Below are 19262 nucleotides of genomic sequence, written 5' to 3'. Positions count from 1 at the left end.
CGGGCTGGGCCGGCGTTATCAGAGGTGCCCTGGTCTCTGGCTGGAAGTGATTTTACCGCGCGCCCCTGGCGGTGCTCGCCGTTGTCAAGGGCATATGCACGTTGGGAAGGAAGGTAGCCAGATTTGATGGTCTGAAGCATCCTTTGTCCACGTGCTCCCCGCCTCCCCGAACCGTGGACCTTGCTCGTGTCCCACTCCCCAGTTCGCCTGTTCCCTGCTGCCCACTGATGGCTTACTGGCAATGTGCCCAGTCAGTGCCTACTGCTGACTGTGGCTTAGTGTTCAAGCCTCACTCCTAAGACCGGCGCCGTTGTCACTAGATTTGCCTGGAACAACTGTTTCCTCTCCCCTCCACGCCCACATTTCTGCAGTCACCCAAAATTTGTATCAGGGAAGCTCCTTAGTGTCTAAATGGAGGATATGAGAAAAAGTACCCCAATCAAAGTGCTTTCTCCCTTGTCTTACATTAAATTAATGTGTACTGAGACAGCAGCTGCAGGGTTGTGAATGATGGGAAATAACTGCTCTTGGCCAGTATTAGAAGGATATCCAGATCCTCTACCTGGATGGTCTTTTTGGAATGTGAGATGAATGAATCGCCTTCATGTAAATTCTCATGTGTTATAGCAACAGTTCTGTGAGATTCTGAAAGTCTGGTGGTCTGGGCAGGATCACGTGGCTACGAAGCAGCTGGTCTTCCTTACCAGCTGTTCTGACTTTGGCGGGGGCGGGGTGGGGGGTGGGGTGGGGGGGAAAGTGTTTTGAGTCAACAGGAAGGCAGCCTGTGAGGCTATACACAGCTCTGTGGAGCGGAGGTGGCCAGTGGGCTGAAGGATGGGGAAAGCTTGTGTGAGAAGCTGGGCTGGCCCTGAGCCCCTGCCCGTGCGTAGGATGTGGATAAGCAGAATTGACACTTCTGCCAAGATTTTGAGATGGCCGAGAAGGCCCAGTTCCTGGAAGGACAGACTCAGCGAGAGAGTATCCTCGCTGAGGCGGAAGGATTGGTCAGGGTTTCCGACATATGAGAGTGAATATGGGCCTGAGTCAGTGAGAACAGAAGACTTGGTTTAAAAAGTGAAAAGTTATGATTTGAGTAGAGGCTGGACTAGCTGAAAACAGCACTTAATAAGTAATAGGCTGAGGGCAGTGTGTAAGGTCTGGAGAAGGCAATGGCACCCCACTCCAGTACTCTTGCCTGGAAAATCCCAAGGACCGAGGGGCCTGGTGGGCTGCTGTCCATGGGGTCGCTAAGAGTGGGACACGACTGAGCGACTTCACTCTCACTTTTCACTTTCATGCATTGGAGAAGGAAATGGCGACCCACTCCAGTGTTCTTGCCTGGAGAATCCCAGGGATGGCGGAGCCTGGTGGGCTGCCGTCTACGGGGTCGCACAGAGGACACGACTGAAGCAACTTAGCAGCAGCAGTGTGTAAGGTCTGTGAAGGGGAGGAGGTTAGAGCTAGGAATGATGCCAGAAAGATTCGGAATCAGTTGAGGTCTCCTGTGAGTGTGGGCCCCACGACTAGAAGGGAAAGGATGGGAGGTTTCCAGGAGCAAGGAGCCTCGCTGTTGGGTATATAGCTTTCCAGAGGCCCCAAAGGGCTGAACTGATCAGAGATAACGGAAAGGCTGCAGGCCTAGTGATTGGAGAGTCATATTGACAGAAGTAGTGAAGTTGAGGGAAGAGTTGGTTAGAAAAAGGTTACAGTGAGCTTGATTTTGTGATCTGCACCACAGAATTGTTCAACTTGGTAGGAAGTCACCAAATTCATTTCGAAAAGTAGTCTTCAGTTTTCCTTGTCATTGGGCAGGCATTGATAGTCGAAGCTTTCCCTCTGCCTTCCTGTGAGTTGAGGCTTCCGGGAGAAAGGAAAACCACAATGTAGCGTGGATTCTGGAGATGATCTGTCCCTTCAGTGAATGTTTCCTGAGGACCCAGTGCTGGGTGCTGAGGACCCAGGAGTTGGGGAGACGTGGGCTCTGCCATGGGGGAGCAGCCATCTGATGTCAGGAGCTGGGTACCATCTGTGATCAAACCTTACCTCTAGCCCACGTATTCCAGAGACTCTTAAGAGTGCTGTCTGCCCCTTCTAACTGATGGGCTGTCTGAAAGGCGTTTACTTTGGATAGGTTTACCCAGTGGGAGGCTGAGCTTTTGCTGTTTTTTTTTTTTACTGGCGGGGGGTGGGGGTAGGGGTTGAAGGAGTTTGAGGTGTGGTCCCCTCCCCGCCCTGTAGGAGTTTACCATCCAGCTGGGCACAGGAACAGACTTGCTGGAGGTAAGGTGGTTCAGCAGTGTGTGATTCAATGACAGGGCAGTGTTAAGCTCTGAGCACCAGGTGGCAGGAGCTTGGGTGAAGCTGTCAGAAGACTCCTGTATACTGAGAGCTTCAGGACATTCGAGAGGAGGAAGGCAGGACCAGGGATGACATTAGACAAAGCCAGAGGACAGACTTCAGAGAGGAGAGAAGAGGTACAGGAAAGAGTGTGTGGATCTGGTCTGGTGGGGTCCTGCACGCTCTGGGAGGTGGGAGCAGAAGGGGCTCTGCCTAGCCATCTGTCCAGCGTTTGTGGGTCATCACAGAGGTGATGTGGTGTGGAAGGGCAGAGCGGGGCTGTGCCCACAGGCATGGTGGAGGGCACACTGGTGGCCTTTGCAGCAACCTGGAGCTGTCATTGCTCATTGGTCTTGCCTGCCCTGCGACGGCCGGAATTACAAGCAGAGCCATTCCGGAGGGAGTTGCTAGGAGAATCATTTAATTTCTGAGTTGTGGCTGGAGAGTTTTAAAGACTTTTGCAAGGTGAGCTGCTGATGTTGGATTGATGTAAGAATTAAAATAGACCCCTGGTCTGGTTAAGCTTGATACTTTGCTCAGCTCTTCTAAAGCATTGCATGCCTGGCTCCCTGAGAGGGTAAGCTGGGTAGGGGGACAAAAAACCCCCGATTCCACACTAACTGATGCACAGCAGAGGACAGTTTAAATTTGACTGTGACTCTGGGCTGGTAAGACTGTGCGATGGGAGCCAGAGAAGAGGCTGTCGGCACTGACCACGTTTTCAGCACTGACCGCGTTTTTTTCAGCTCTCACTTTTTCTCTCCCCTTGCCTTGCATCATGTCTTGTATACAACAAGTGCTCAATTAAGATGCAGTGAAAGAAATGCAGGAGCATGTGAGAGAGCTCTCCTGGGTCCGCCCTTGGAGAATGGCTGGGCTGAGGTGGGGAGGGGCATCCAAGGAGGGAGGCCAGGCTTCTGTGTCTAGGTCAGAAGCCCAAGTCAGGATCGAGGTTGTAGCGGCCAGGTCCCAACCTGGAATTCACGAGCTCGAGGTGAAGGGTCCCTAGTATGGGGAGACTTCCTTGTTGCTGGGTCCCCGTGTCATTTGATAATATAAGGGCTGCCTTGGTGAGGTCAGTTCTGGTTCCCTCCCTGAGGTCCCTCTCTGATAACAGTACTGCAGGATACGGTCAGAGTGGAGGCACCGGTTGCCTCACCTGACTTACAAGCATAGGATGTACTGCAAATACCTCAAATTCCCTTTGATAGCACTTTTGGGGGAAGGGAGAATCTGTTTGATGTCGAGGGCTCTGTGGAAGGTGGTTGAGTGTTGATCTGTATGGCTCAGGCAGTTGACTGTCATTCTGTGTGGCTTGGAGAACACACGACTGTCTCCATATGGCAGGTGCAGGGGGTCAGAGTTCTGTGCCAAAAGGACCCTCATTTCTAACACACCTTTGCAGATGCCTCTAGAGGTACAGCATCTGTCACCCTGACTATCTCCCTATCTCTATGTATTTCTGTATCTAGAAAGAGTTTAGGAAATAGCAGAGTGACAGCTCTGTGTAGAATACAAGCATAATTGGGCTGCATGGCCTTCACGCTCTGAAGTGAAGTGTGGATTCTAGGAGTATTTATCTCAAGCATTGAAGAAACTGATTCCCTAAGCATGCTACTTTTCAACAGACCAGACCCTGAATGGGATTTGTGCTCTTGGGGTCTTTTGCTGGGTCTGCAGTGCCCTTGGCCTAGGGCTGTACATGACCTGAGGCCGAGGTGTCCTCCCTTGGAGTCTGCTTTGACTCTGGAGCCCCAGCCTGGTGCCTTGGGAGACGCTGGGAGGATGGAGTCCCTGTGTCCTTCCAGGATGCTGGCTGCCTGGTCCCGGTCTGGCCGGACCAGATGAGCAGCAGGGGCAACTGCTAGACCCCGGGGAAGGGCGTCTGGCCTGCCCAGGGAGCCTGCTCCCCCGCTGCCCTCCCGTTGGGCTCCTGTGGTTCTGGATGTAGGGACGCGGTCTCTCGGGCTTAGCCTTCTCTGCTGCTGTCATTCCCGGGCGGGTGCTGGGCCAGCCCCAGGGTGGCTAGGGGACAGGGAGCTGCAGCCTCTTGCAGAGCTGTTAGTGCCCAGCTCCCCTCGTGTTTCCTCCAGCTGAGTTGGCAGCTCTGTCATCCGCTCTTCTGTGGCTGTGTGTAGGCACACCTTTGGGAATGTGTTGAGGCTGCCTTCAGCATGCAGCGGGTGGCACAGCTGATTGTTCTTTTCCGGTGTGTCTCTAAGAATGGGCTAATATAGGGTCTCAGGGCAAAGGTCCCCAAACAGCACATCCTCAACTCACAGTTTAAGCCAAAACACCAGGGTTGCATCCTGGTCCCCTTTGAGAAGGATGCCTGCTGTCCAGAGAGGCTACTGATACATACATGTTTTTCTGTGTTAAGTTTTTTTTTCTTTTTGTTATTTTTATTGTTCAGATAGTACCTACATACCTTCTCAGGCTAAAGGATTTATAAGCCTTCCTCGTGTGTTACAGGTGACCACCATGGACACTGTGTACAGCTGAAAAGTCCCCTTTCTTTGCATTAATACAAAGTTTAGACATTTTTTTAAACCAGACTGAGTCACGTCATGGTGGTTTGCACTTTCCAACTCAGTATGATATGGAGAGCCTTCTGTGTCAGTACTGAAATGTCATCTCACTGTTTTTTAATAGACAGGCAGACAGAGATAAGAGAAGGCAATGGCACCCCACTCCAGTACTCTTGCCTGGAAAATCCCATGGACAGGGGAGCCTGGTGGGCTGCAGTCCATGGGGTCTTGAAGAGTCAGACATGACTGAACAACTTCACTTTCACTTTTCACTTTCATGCATTGGAGAAGGAAATGGCAACCCACTCCAGTGTTCTTGCCTGGAGAATCCCAGGGACGGCGGAGCCTGGCAGGCTGCTCTCTATGGGGTTGCACAGAGTTGGACACGACTGAAGTGACTTAGCAGAGATACTCCATAGGGTGAAATGTTCTTGCCATAGTTCACCCAGTCATTTTCCTAGGGATGTGTGTGTAGGTTCTTCCTAATTTTCCATGATTACACATCAGGCTTGTTGGTACATAAATCTCTGTAACAGCTGCCCCCCGCCCATCATTGAAAGGAAAAAAGAAAAGTTCCCAGAAAGATGGAGCCATTCTCCAGGATAGTTCTGCATTCCTGAGTTACTATTTCAAGTAAAAGTCAATGCGCCTGTGTACCCTCCAGCTCCAGCTCCCTCTAAATATGACTCAGAAGAGGGGAAGAGGAATTTTGATGTGTTCCCTGTTTTAAGAAAGAAATCGCCTCTTTCAGGAGTAAGGTTGCAAGTTTCCATGGACTTTTCTGATGTGTTCTCAAAGCACAGTGTTTCTGTCTAAGCACTTACCCCAAGTTCCAATTTGTTAATTATTTTCATAATTGTTTGTTTAATGCTGTCTCCCTACCAGACTGTAAGTTCACTGGGGTCCGGGACCATTTATCCTCTGTGGGGTTGACTGCACTATCCCTAGTGTCCAGCTCAAAACTTGATACATAGTAGGCATTCAGTGGAGTTTGTAAAGGAATGGAATCATTAAAGATGCCAGTAGGATTCTAGCATTTTGGGATCCTGAGTGTTATTCTGTTGTCTGTAAGACAGGATTTTATGTATCTTGAAAGAGTTTGTCTTAAAAAAAAAAAAATCACCATCAAAAATATTTGAAAACTCTGTATGTCATTGGAGAGAACTGGAGTAACAGTAGTAGACCAAAGAATGTGAACTGATGGATTATAAGCAAACATTTAGTCATGATGGGATCGATTTTAAAAATTAACAGAATTTACCCCAGTAGCATTTGTTCTGTTTCAATGCCCATTGTTCCCTGACTTTAAAGAACTCAGTGACTTAGATCTATGTTTAATTATTTTCAAATCCCTTTCTCTTTTCCAAAGAGAAATGAAAATGCGAAAAGAAGATGAATTTGTGGGGGAGGGGGGAACTCTATTATTTCGAAACAGATGAAACTCCTGTCCTTAGCAAAAGCTGAACATATGTCTTGAAATCTTTGCAGAGTCTAGATTTAGATTGGCAACATCCTTTTAGAAACCATTCGAACACCCACCCTTCCTCTGCATGTTGCTTCCTTGGAGTGCTTTCTTCTCAAACCCCTACCTGGGGCAGTGAGTTTGGTCCAGAGCAGGGGTGCAGTTTGGGAGCACCGTGCCCCAGCTGAGTGAGCTGGGCTCAGCTCTGTCCCTTGGGGCTGCCTGGAGGCAGCTGGGACGTCAGTTTCCGGGAGAGAAAGTGTGGGGCACAGGGTATGTGTTAGCACAGGGGGGATTCTTCCCACTTATTCATCCTCTCTAAAGCTTGCACTCCTTTTTCTCAAAGGCCGTTTACATATGTGTATATTTATCTGATTGTAAAGATATGACTTCCTGTAGAAAACATGGGCAATGTAGAACAGAGCGGTAATTCCAGCACTGTTACAACACTGAGGTAACCCCTGTCAAATCTTTGTATGTTTCCCCGAACTCTTTATTTTATATACATAGCTGACAACTTGTATTCTGCTTTTGAAAAACCAAACTTCATTTCGGGTGATTTTACCTCATTCTTAAATCTGACAAACTTGCCTTCTGTTGGCTACCAAAGTAAACATTAAAAAGGTGTATGGAAATTGAACCCACTTGCAATTTTTTGCTAATACAAATAGCAATGTGAGGAACATTCCTGAACATAAACCTCTAAACTAAAGGTCTCAGTATTCCAACAAATTGTGTATAAATCTAATTACAAAGTACGGGAACATTTTCAGGATTCTAGACTTAAATGGCTGGTTGCTCTCTGTAAAGATCATTTGTTGTTGAATCTTCCAGTAGTTAGGAGGGTCCCCTTGCTCCTGGTTTCCAGAGTGTATGATTTTATGTATCTCACTTACCCAGGTATCTCCTTACATCTAGAAATAAACCGGGAAATTGACAAGCAACAGACAAAGTGACTGACTTGCCTGTACAGCTTGTTACATCTGTAACAAGTAGTAGATAAATTCCTCAAAATGTACTGCTACAGAATTATAGGAAGGGGATCATTACTGGGAATTTGTCAGGTTACCTGACAAACTTCTACATTTGGGGGCTCATTAAATTTACTTTCACTTCTTTGTTTTTGCCTTTTGATTAATTATTTATTTGACTGCATCAAATCTTAGTTGTGGCATATCTTGCAGTGGGGGACCTAGTTGCCCCGCGGCATGCGGGATCTTAGTTTCCCAACGAGGGATTGAACCTGGGTCCCTTGCATTGCAAGGCAGATTCTTAACCACTGGACCACCAGGGAAGTCCCTCATTTCATATTTTGATTATTGCTATTACTACTATCTTTGTGATTGAGAGAAGCTGGGTGGCTAAGGATGGGATAAACAAAGTGGAAATGCTTTGAGAAAATTACAGCTTCCAAATAGGCTCAGAACGTGGTGAACAGTCAGTATGAAGGATGAAGAGGTTCTCCGTGGACTCATGCTGATGAGATAGACTGGGAGCAGTGCGTCTGCCCTGAGATGCTCTCGAGTAGATAACCCACCATTCTGCTGCTGTGCCGGTGGAGGGGACTACCCAGATAGTTTTAATTTGCCGTGTGTCTGTATGTTTGTGTTAAAGTTCAGAGCAAGAGGAAATTAATACTCTGCCTTTTTTTTTTTTTTTTAATAAAAGCATACCCCAATCTTGGTCTCTTTCCTAGAGGTAACTACTATTACTGTTTACTGTATATCCTTTTACACTACTCAATGTTCCTATGGAAAAATCTGATAATATTTAGCATTTTATCAGAGTTAAATTTGTAACAAAATATTATGTCATTTGCTCGTTTGTCTATAATGTGTCCCAGAGATATTTTGGTGTCTATGTGTAGGTCTGCCTCATTCTTTTTAGTTGCCTGTAATTTTCCATTATATGACTATACCTTAGTTCACTTAACCTTTCTGTTAAGGGACATGTAGGTTCATTCCACTTTTTTCTACTGCAAATAGTGGTTCAGTGAGCATCCTTGGATGTGCTTCCTCATGCAAAACGTGTTTCTCTAGGGCAGTGGTTCTCAAACTTTTTGGTCTCAGGACACTTTTATATTTTATACTCTTACTAAATTTTATTGAGGATTTCCAAAGAGCTTTTGTTTGTAGGTTATATCCATCAGTATCACATTAGGAATTAAAACTGAGAGATTTTTAAAATATTTGTTAATTTAAAATACAAGCCCATTACATGTTAATATATATTTTATGAAAAAATAAGTTTAAAAACAAAAGCTTAGCAAGAAGAGTGGCATTGGCTCCCAGTTTTGCAAGTCTCCTTAATGTCTGGCTCACTTGGAGACCACAGACCACTGCCTGCACCTCATTCATTGCACAGTGATACGCCAAGTCAGTAGCTTCTGGAAGCACTATTGAACATATGAGAGAATGAGATTAAGAAGGTAGGTAACAATTTAGTAATATTATGAGAAGCAGGTTCACATCATGAGCTTGCTTCAAGAGTCTGAGGTTCTGGACCCCACTTTGAGAAACATTCTCTGGGGACAAAGAGTTGTGTTTGCGGCGAGCACCACATGAGGTGTGCACGTTACATGTTCACAGGACCCTTCCAGTGGCCCTTCAGAGCTCTGTCTACACCCGTCAGGATGTAGGGAACAGCCCCTTCCCCACTTCCTTCCTGCTACCGAGTAAGCTTTCAGTTTCTCATTCTGTTGATGGAAATCGCATCTCACACATCAGCTCTGCTGCTAAGTCGCTTCAGTCGTGTCCGACTCTATGCAACCCCATAGACGGCAGCCCACGAGGCTCCACCATCCCTGGGATTCTCCAGGCAAGAACACTGGAGTGGCTTGCCATTTCCTTCTCCAATGCATGAAAGTGAAAAGTGAAAGTGAAGTTGCTCAGTCGTGTCCGACTCTTAGCAACCCCATGGACTGTAGCCCACCAGGCTCCTCCGTCGAAGGGATTTTCCAGGCAAGAGTACTGGAGTGAGATGCCATTGCCTTCTCTGACACATCAACTCTACTTCAATTATAAAAAAAAAAAAAAAACACTGGGGATTTTCCTGGTGATCCAGTGGTTGGGAATCCTCCTGCCAGTGCAGGGGGATGCCAGCTCGATTCCTGGTTTGGTCAGAGCTCACACCCTGCGGGGCAGCCTGAGCGTTTCAGCTGAGAGTCTGGGTGCAGAGGGTCCGGGTGCTGAGGGTCTGGGTACTGAGGGTCTGGGGCTGAGAGCACTGAGAGCCTGGGCGCTGTAGCAGGAGGGGCCGCCACGACCGCGGGAGAAGAAGCCTGGCTGCTGATGTAGAGAAAGCCCGTGCAAAGCAAGACCCAGCACAGCCAAGAATAAATACGTTTTTTAAAATTTAAAAAAGAAAAAAAATCTTAAAAAAGTACACACAAAGTCTGCTTTGTTAGAGTTAAAAATAAAAACAAACAAAAACAGACAAAACGGCACCTCACTGTTCCAGTCTCTGGTTCCCGGCGTGTCCTGGGATTTCATAACTCGCAGCTCGGGTCTGTCCTCTGTTAGCAGTGTCCAGAGGCTGCTCTGTCTCCAGGCGATTCTCCATTGCCTTCTGGTCTGGAGTGCTTGGTCCTAGAGAGTATCAGGTCTCAGTTTGTTATTATTAGCTTATGAAATATTTCCTTCCACAGTCTCGCTTTATCTTTTTTTTTTTCAAAGCTAAAAAGTTAAAAATAAGCTGTTTCCCTTCTGAGCCCTGTTTCCCACTTAGTTCAGCTCAGTTCAGTCACTTAGTCGTGTCTAACTCTTTGCGACCCCATGAATCGCAGCACGCCAGGCCTCCTTGTCCATCACCAACTCCTGGAGTTCACTCAGACTCACGTCCATTGAGTCAGTGATGCCATCCAGCCATCTCATCCTGTGTCCTCCCCTTCTCCTCCTGCCCCCAATCCCTCCCAGTATCAGAGTCTTTTCCAGTGAGTCAACTCTTCACAGGAGATGTCCAAAGTACTGGAGTTTGAGCTTCAGCATCATTCCCTCCAAAAAAATCCCAGGGCAGAATGGACTGGTTGGATCTCCTTGCAGTCCAAGGGACTCTCAAGAGTCTTCTCCAACACCACAGTTCAAAAGCATCAGTTCTTTGGCGCTCAGCCTTCTTCACAGTCCAACTCTCACATCCATAGATGACCACTGGAAAAGCCGTAGCCTTGACTAGACGGACCTTTGTTGGCCAAGTAATGTCTCTGCTTTTGAATATGCTATCTAGGTTGGTCATAACTTTTCTTCCAAGGAGTAAGCGTCTTTTAATTTCATGACTGCAGTCACCATCTCCAGTGATTTTGGAGCCCCCCCAAAATAAAGTCTGACACTGTTTCCACTGTTTCCTGCTTAACTAAGTAGCAAAATGAGCAAGTATAATTTTTTAGGAAATATAAAGATGTCTTTAAGAAATTGTTAAATTTTGAATTAGGGGATAATTACAATATTCTGGTGGTTTCTGCCATACATCAGCATGAATCAGCCATAGGCATATATAGATGCCCTCCCTCCTCTTCCCTCCCCATCCCACCTCTCTTGCTTGTCACAAAGTAGGAGCTTTGGGTTCCCTGCATCATACAGCAGATTCCCACTGGCTATCTCTTTTATGTGTGGTAATTATTTGTTTCAGTGCTGCTCTCTCAAATCATCCCACCCCCTCCTTTGTGTCCAAAAGTCAGTTATGCCTACTGCCCTGCAGGTGGGATCATCAGTACTTATATATGCATTAATACATGATATTTGTCTTTCTCTTTCTGACTTACTTCACTGTGTATAATAGGCTCTAGGTTCATCCACCCCCAATCAGTTCAGTTCAATTCAGTCGCTCAGTCATGTTTGACTCTTTGTGACCCCATGGACTGTAGCACACCGGCCCTCCCTGTCCGTTAGAACTGACTCAAATGCGTTCCTTTTTATAGCTGAGTAATATTCCATTATGCATACATTCCATAACTTCTTTGTCTTTTCATCTATCGATGGGCATCTAGGTTGCTTCCATTTCCTAGCTATTGTACATAGTGCTGCAATGAACATTGGGGTACATGTATATGGTTTCCCCAGGCTGTTGCCCAGTAGTGGGATTGCTGGGTTATATGGTAGTTTTAATGGGCTTCCCAGGTGGCTCATTGTAAAGAATCAGTCTGCAATACAGGAGACCTAGATTTGATCCCTAGGTTGGGAAGATCCCCTGGAGGAGGTCGTGGCAACCCACTCCAGTATTCTTGCCTGCAAAATTCCATGGACAGAAGAGCCTGATGGGCTGGAGTCCATAGGGTCTCAAAGAGTCAGACACGACTGAAGCAACTGAGCGGCAGCAGCAGCAGCAGCATGGTAGTTTTATTCCTAGTTTATTTAAAAGAATCTCCGCGCTGTTCTCCATAGTGGCTGTATCAGTTTTGATTCCCACTAGCCGTGTAAGAGTGTTCCCTTTTATTCACATCCGCTCCAGCATTTATTGTTTGTAGACTTTTTGATGATGGCCATTCTGACGGGTGTGAGATGTTACCTCATCGTAGTTTTGATTTTCATTTCTCTATTAATGAGCAGTGTTGAGAATCTTCTCATCTGTTTATTAGCCATCTGTATGTCTTCTTTGGAGAAATGTCTGATTAGGTCTTCTGCCTACTTTTTGATTGAGATGTTTGTTTTTTGGTATTGAGTTGCATGAGCTGCTCGCATATTTTGAAAATTAATCCTTTGTCAGTTGTTTCATTTGCTATTTTCTCCCATTCTGAGGGTTGTCTTTGCACCTTGCTTATAGTTCCCTATAAGTAGATGGTGACTGCAGCTGTGAAATTAGAAGATACTTGCTTCTTGGAAGGAAAGCTATGACAAACCTAAACAGTGTATTAAAAAGCAAAGACATCACTTTGTCAACAAAGGTCCATATAGTCAAAGCTATGGTTTTTCTTTGTCATTTACATATGTGAGAGTTGGACCATAAAAAAAGGCTGAGCACCTAAGAATTGATGCTTTTGAATTGTGGTGCTTTAGAACATTCTTGAGAGTCTCTTTGACTGCAAGGAGATCAAACCAGTCAATTCTAAAGGAAATCAACCCTGAATATTCATTGAAAGGACTGATGCTAAAGCTGAAATTCCGGTACTTTGGCCACCTGATGTGAAGAGCTGACTCATTGGAAAAGATCCTGATGCTGGAAAAGACTGAAGGCAAAGGAGAAGAGGGTGGCAGAGGATGAGATGGTGAGATAGCGTCACTGACTCAGTGGACATGAACTTGAGCAAACTTAGGGTGATAGTGAAGGATAGGGAAGCCTGGCATGCTGCAGTCCACGAAGTCACAAAGAGTTGGACACGACTTAGGAGCTGAACAACAACATAGTTTCCTTCATTGTGTAAAGACTTTTAAGTTTAATTAGGTCCCATTTGTTTATTTTTGTTTTTATTTCCATTACTCTAGGAGGTGGATCATAGAGGATCTTGCTGTGATTTATGTCAAAGAGTGTTCTGCCTATGTTCTCCTCTAAGAGTTTTATAGTTTCTGGTCTTACATTTAGGTCTGTAATACATTTTGAGTTTATTTTTTGTGTATGGTATTAGGAAGTGTCCTAATTTTATTCTTTTACATGTCGCTGACCAGTTTTCCTAGCATTACTTACTGAAGAGACTGTCTTTTCTCTATTGTATATTTTTGCCTCCTTTGTCAAAAATAAAGTGCCCATAGGTGCATGGATTTATCTCTAGGCTTTCTGTCTTGCTCCACTGGTCTGTATTTCTGTTTTTGCACCAGTACCATACTGTTCTGATGACTGTAGCTTTGTAGTATAGTCTGAAGTTAGGAAGGTTGCTTCCTCCAGCTCCATTCTTCTTTCTCAAGACTGCTTTGGCTATTCAGGGTCTTTTTTTTTTTTTTTTGTCTACATACAAAAATCTTTTTCTGTTTTTAACATCTACTCTGTCATAGATGATCAAATATGGATTCTCAAAGTTTTTATAACTACAATATGGAAGGGTAACTTTTCAGAGGGGGTTATGCTTATTTGCTGTACCCTTTCTTGGCAGGTTTCACCTCTCCTCTCTGACCAGGTTTATTTTGCAAAACAGATAGCCAGGCTATCAATTGAGGTAATTTATGGAAAGAGCCTGGCACATATACCTGTATTGGTTTGTATTCAGTACATGTTGGTTGACTCTAAAACCAGTGACATAAGCTTCTACAATCTGAAGGTACTTTGTAGTGGTGTGAACAGCCAGCAAAGCAGAGACAGGCCTCACGCTTCTCTCCAGCAATCACACAGATTTGGGCGCTGTTCAGACAGGTGCTGGAGGCTCAGCTTACATGAGTCTGGGTGATGGTACCAGTGACTTTCCTGCCTTCCATTCCCAAGTTCCTTGGTGAGAAGAGAATCCAGGAGCTGATGGTCTTGATATTCTTCTTAATAAGGCTTTGTTCTTTTGAGTGTCTGTAAACACTCTAAGCCTTTGTGTTCTCCTTTTTTCTTTTTTTGTACATATTGAAGTGAATTCACTGCAGATGGTGACTGCAGCCATGAAGTTAAAAGACACTTACTCCTTGGAAGGAAAGTTATGACCAACCTAGATAGCATATTCAATAGCAGAGACATTACTTTGTCAACCAAGGTCCATCTAGTCAAGGCTATGGTTTTTCCAGTGGTCATGTATGGATGTGAGAGTTGGACTGTGAAGAAAGCTGAGCGCCGAAGAATTGATGCTTTTGAACTGTGGTGTTGGAGAAGACTCTTGAGAGTCCCTTGGACTGCAAGGAGATCCAACCAGTCCATCCTAAAGGAGATCAATCCTAGGTGTTCATTGGAAGGACTGATGCTGAAGCTGAAACTCCAATACTTTGGTCACCTGATGCAAAGAGCGGACTCATTTGAAAAGACCCTGATGCTGGGAAAGATTGAGGGCAGGAGGAGAAGGGGATGACAGAGGATGAGATGGTTGAATGGCATCACCGACTCAGTGGACATGGGTTTGGGTAAACTCCAGGAGTTGGTGATGGACAAGGAGGCCTGGCGTGCTGCAGTTCATGGGGTCACAAAGAGTCAGACACGACTGACCAACTGAACTGAACTGAAGTGAATTCCAGAATAGAAAAATGATACATTTTGAACAGTTGAGGGGCTTCCCAGTTGGCACTAGTGGTAAAGAATTCTGCTGGTGCAGGAGACACAAGAGACATGGGTTTGATCCTAGGTTGGGAAGATCTCCTGGAGTAGGAAGTGGCGTCTCACTCTAGGATTCTTGTCCGGAAAATTCCATGGACAGAGGAGCCTGGGCTACAGTCCAGGGGGCTGCAAAGAGTCGAGCACGACTGAGCACAGAAGAACTGATGGAACCCCTTTGCAGCGCTTCTTGCTTACGGGAAAGGAGCAGCTGTGGGTGCATAAGTGACCAGAAGGCCTGCCGCTCTGACTCAGTTTCAGCCCTTATGATGTGAAGACGCTGGACTAAAATTAGCTGTTACATGCCCTCCGGTTCCCTTCTGGTTCCGGCACTAGAGTTCACGCCTTGTCTTACCATCTTACTGTTTCTCACCTTCTCATCTTGGTGTCCGTTCACTCACATCCTCCTTCACATGCCTCACTTACTCGCTGAGCGCTGCTTTGCGTTCAGGACCTGTCAGTGAAGGAGGCAGACGTGTCCTAGCGCTTGCAGCCTGGCAGAAAAGATGCTTTCCTAATAATTGCAGGCTTCTGGCTGTGATATGTGCTTTGGAACAAGTGCTGTTGGAGAAGCGTTGCCCAGCCAGGGACATTGGAGAGTGCCTTCTAAGGAAGAGACATGTGGCCAAGTTGTTGGTGAGCGCGTGTGAAGCTTTGAGGGGGGAAAGGACATGGATTCTTGGAGAATGGGAGAGGCCCAGTGTTCCTGGGGCCTGCTGAGTGGGGGGAAAGGGTGAGTGGTAGGTTAGAGAGGTGAGCAGGGCTCCTCTCGAGGAGGTCCTCTTGGGATTTGGATTTTGGAGTTTATCCAGAGTGATTGGAGGGCTTTTTGTTATGAGTGACATAGTCAGATATGCATTTGAAAATCTCACCTCAGATACTTTGTGGAGACTGGAATGGAGACGTGGGGAGATTAGTCAGGGGCTGTCACGGTTAAGTTCAGGATCACCGACTGTGCCCTTGGAGGACGGGGATTGTCGCATGTGTCTTGGCCTCACTGTGGGGCTTCATGTGGGAGCACATGGGTCACCAGCGTTTCTCAGGAGCTGTTACTGGGAGCTCTGCGGGCGCGCCGGATGCCTCTGGTTGTGCTGGGGTGCTGGAGCTAGTTGGGGAGGGCCCCGAGCTGGCCACGTTCAGAGGCTGTGCTCTGGGCTCCATGGTGTCTTTGAAGCCTGGCCCCGAGTGGGCCCCAGGAGCCTCTCAGACAGAAAGCTCTGTCTGCCAGGGCCTGGGAGACACGGAAGCTCTGGGAGGCTCTGGCCTAGGCCCTGCAGGTGAATAGCCAGCAGGGTTGGTGTCCGGAGGGAAATGCTGCTTCTCGCTTCTGCACCAAGGCAGCTGCTCCCAATCTCTGCCCCCCTCCTGCTGTCCTGAGGACTGGTGTTAATAGCTGCTGTGCGTGTACACACATGCACATGTATTAGTATTTTTATTTTTAATTTAGTTTTTAAATTTGGCTGCGCCACCCGGCATGTGAGATCTTACTTCCCCAACCCAGGATTGAACTTGTGGCTCCTGTGTTGAAAGTGTGGAGTCTTTACTGGACCACGGGGAAGTCTTAAGTGAAAGTGAAGTCGCTCAGTTGTCTCCGACTCTTTGTAACCCCTTGGACTGTAGCCCACCAGGCTCCTCTGGGAAATTTTCCAGGCAAGAGTGCTGGTGTGGGTTGCCATTTCCTTCTCCAGGGGATCTTTCCAACCCAGGGATTGAACCCTGGTCTCCCGTATTGCTGGCAGATTCCTTACCACCATCTGAACCACCAGGGAGGCCTTAAGACTTTTACTTTTTCAGAACAGTGCTAGTTTTGCAGCGAAACTGAGGGGAATGTACAAAGATTTGCCATGTACTCCCTGCCCCTGCACATGCACAACCTTCTCTGCTACCAGATTTCCCTCATAACACATTCTGTGGGTTTGGAAAAATGTATAATATTGTATATCCATCATTATGGTATTACATGAAGTATTTTCACCGCCCTCACATTCCTCTGTACTCTGCCTATTCAGCCTCTGCGGTATAACCCTTGGCAACTACTGACTTTTTTTTTTGTTCGTTTGTTTGTTTACAGTCCACAGTCTGGTCGTTTCCTCAGTGTCATAGACTTGGAATCACACAGTCTCTGTAGCATGTTCAGACTGGCTTCTCTCACTCAGTGAAATGCAGTCAGGGTTTCTCCATGTCTTCTCATGGCTTGATAACCATTTCTTTTTAACACTGAATAATATTCCATCGTTTGGACATAGCACTGTTTATTTATGCCGTCACCTGCTGAAGGACATCTTAGTTGATTCTGAGTCTTGGCAGTTACGAACAAAGCTATAATGAACATCCACATGTGAGTTTTTGTGTGGACATGAGTTTTCAGGTCCTTTGGGTAAATACCAAGGAGCATGATTGCTATACAGTATGTTCAGCTTTGTGCAAAGTGGCCAAACTGGTTTCCAAAGTGATTGTACTCTTCTGCGTTCTGACCGGTACCTAACGAGAGTCCCTGTGGTGCCAACCCTCACCAGCATTCGGTGTTGTCTGTGCTCCAGACTGTGGCCATTCTAATGGTGTGCACTGGCATCTTGTTGTTTTAGTGTTTATTTCTCTGATGACATATGATGTGGAACATTGTATCATATGCTTATTTTCTATCTGCATATCTTCTTGGGGGAGGTGTCTGTTAAGGTCTTTAGCCCATTTTTTGAGTTGTTTCTTATTGTTGAGTTTTAAGAGTTCTTTGTGTGTATATAAATATTTTAACTGAAGTACTATTTGATTTGCAGTGTGGTGTTTCTGGGGTACAGTAAAGTGATTCAGCCATATGTATATACATTTTCCAAATTCTTTTCCATTATAGGTTATTATATTGAATATACAGGAGGACCTTGTTGTTTACCTATTTTATATATAGTAGTTTATATGTAAAAGTGAAAGTTGCTCAGTCATGTCCGACTCTTTGTAACCCCATGGATTATATAGTCCCTGGAATTCTCCAGGTCAGAATACTGGAGTGGGTAGCCATTCCCGTCTTCCCTCATAGCTCACTTGGTAAAGACTCCACCTGCAATGGAGGAGACCCCGGTTCGATTCTGGGTTGGGAAGATCCGCTGGAGAAGGGATAGGCTACCCACTCCAGTATTCTTGGGCTTCCCTTGTGGCTCAGCTGGTAAAGAATCCGCCTGCAATGTAGGAGACCTGGGTTTGATCCCTGGGTTGGGAAGATGCCCTGGAGAAGGGAATGGCTACCCATTCCAGTATTCTGGCCTGGAGAATTCCATGGACTGTATAGAGCATCGGATTGCAAAGAGTCAGACACGACTGAGCGACTTTCACTTTCACTCTTTCTCCAGGGGATCTTCCCAACCCTAATCTGCTCATCCCAAACTCCTAAATTTATCCTCCTTACCCCATCTTGACTTTTTCTTTGGTAACCATTAATTTGTTTTCTATGTCTGTGAGTCTGTTTCTGTTTTGTAATTAAGTCACTTGTGTCACCTTTTAGTATTTCACATGTAAGTGTTACCATATGGTATTTATCTTTGTCTGACTTACATCATTTTGTATGATAATCTCTAGGTCCATCCATGTTGCTGCAAATGACACTATTTCATTCTTTTTACATGGCTGAGCAATAGTTCACTGCATGTATATATATACCACATCTTTTATATCTAAGGAATTCTTTACATATTTTTAATAACAGTCCTTTATTACATAAAGCCACTGTGTATTGACACCACCTGTGTGCTAGGTCCTTAAAGCACGATGTTTTTCTCAGCAGAAATTCTTCAAAAAAGTTCTGTATTTTCACTTTGGGGAGACTTTGGAATATTGGTTAAGATATGAGTTTGAAGACAGACTTCGTGGGTTCCAGTCCTGGAACATCACAGAGACACTCACTGTGAGATGTTGGGCAAGTTACGTGATTTCTCTGTGTCCTGGTTTCCTCCTCAATAAATGGGGTAATACTAGCGAACCTGTCTCACAGGGTGGTGAGAATTAAATGCGTTCACACCATGGTCCCTAGAACCATGTCTGGGACATAGTAACCATTCAGTCGCGGTTAGCTGCCCAGTGCCCTCCAGCACTGTATGACTCTGACAGATGAGGGCCTACCATCAGTCGGGGCCAGATTAACACGTTCAGGGGCGCACGGGGCAGGGCTGTAGCACAGCTTTGATTCTGCAGCCTGAGTTTTTGGACATTGCTGTGTGCTCTGCTGGAGCAGCACACTGAAAGCAGAGCGAGCTTGTACCCAGCATAGAAGCTGCTAGTTTGTTCTGAATCTCGACCCTGTTCCCCACTCTTGGAACCATCTTCCCACTCCTGAGACCATCTTCCTCACCTCTTGCTGGGGAGGGTGCCTGTTCTGTTGAGTCACAGCCAGCTCCATCCTCAATTTAGCTCTGCAGCTTCAGCGGGGCATCAGGACCATGGGTGTGTGAATTACAGCCCCAAGGATCTTATTAATAAAACACAGCACACCTCCCGCCACGCATCCTGCCAGACCTCCTGGTTATTATCACAGCATCAAGTCTAGACTTCCCAGCATGTCACCCCATGGTGTCCTTTATCTGACCCCCAGCTGAACTCTGTTTCAGGCACAGTGGACTGCTCCCCTTTGTAACATGTGGTGAACTTCAGAGACCAAGCCTGGGACTTCCCTGGTGGTCTGGTAGCTAAGACTTTGCTCCCAGCGTGGGCAGCCTGGGTTTGATCCCTGGTCGGGGAGCTAGATCCCACATGCTTCGCCTGAGTTTGCATGCCACAACTAAAGATCCCGTGTGACGCAGCTAAGACCC

The 19262-nt window shown here is 46.3% G+C and overlaps 1 protein-coding gene across 1 annotated transcript in view; it reads left to right on the top strand.

The window, feature by feature from the left end:
• Nucleotides 1-19262, top strand: part of PANX1 (pannexin 1) — a 55898-nt gene that overhangs the window by 818 nt on the left and 35818 nt on the right. The window lies entirely within an intron of this gene.

Source organism: Ovis canadensis, chromosome 21 (assembly GCF_042477335.2).
Source record: "Ovis canadensis isolate MfBH-ARS-UI-01 breed Bighorn chromosome 21, ARS-UI_OviCan_v2, whole genome shotgun sequence".
Lineage (NCBI taxonomy): Eukaryota > Metazoa > Chordata > Mammalia > Artiodactyla > Bovidae > Ovis > Ovis canadensis.
The sequence above is the reverse complement of the archived record's forward strand: the minus strand, read 5'-3'. Positions and strand labels throughout refer to the sequence as shown.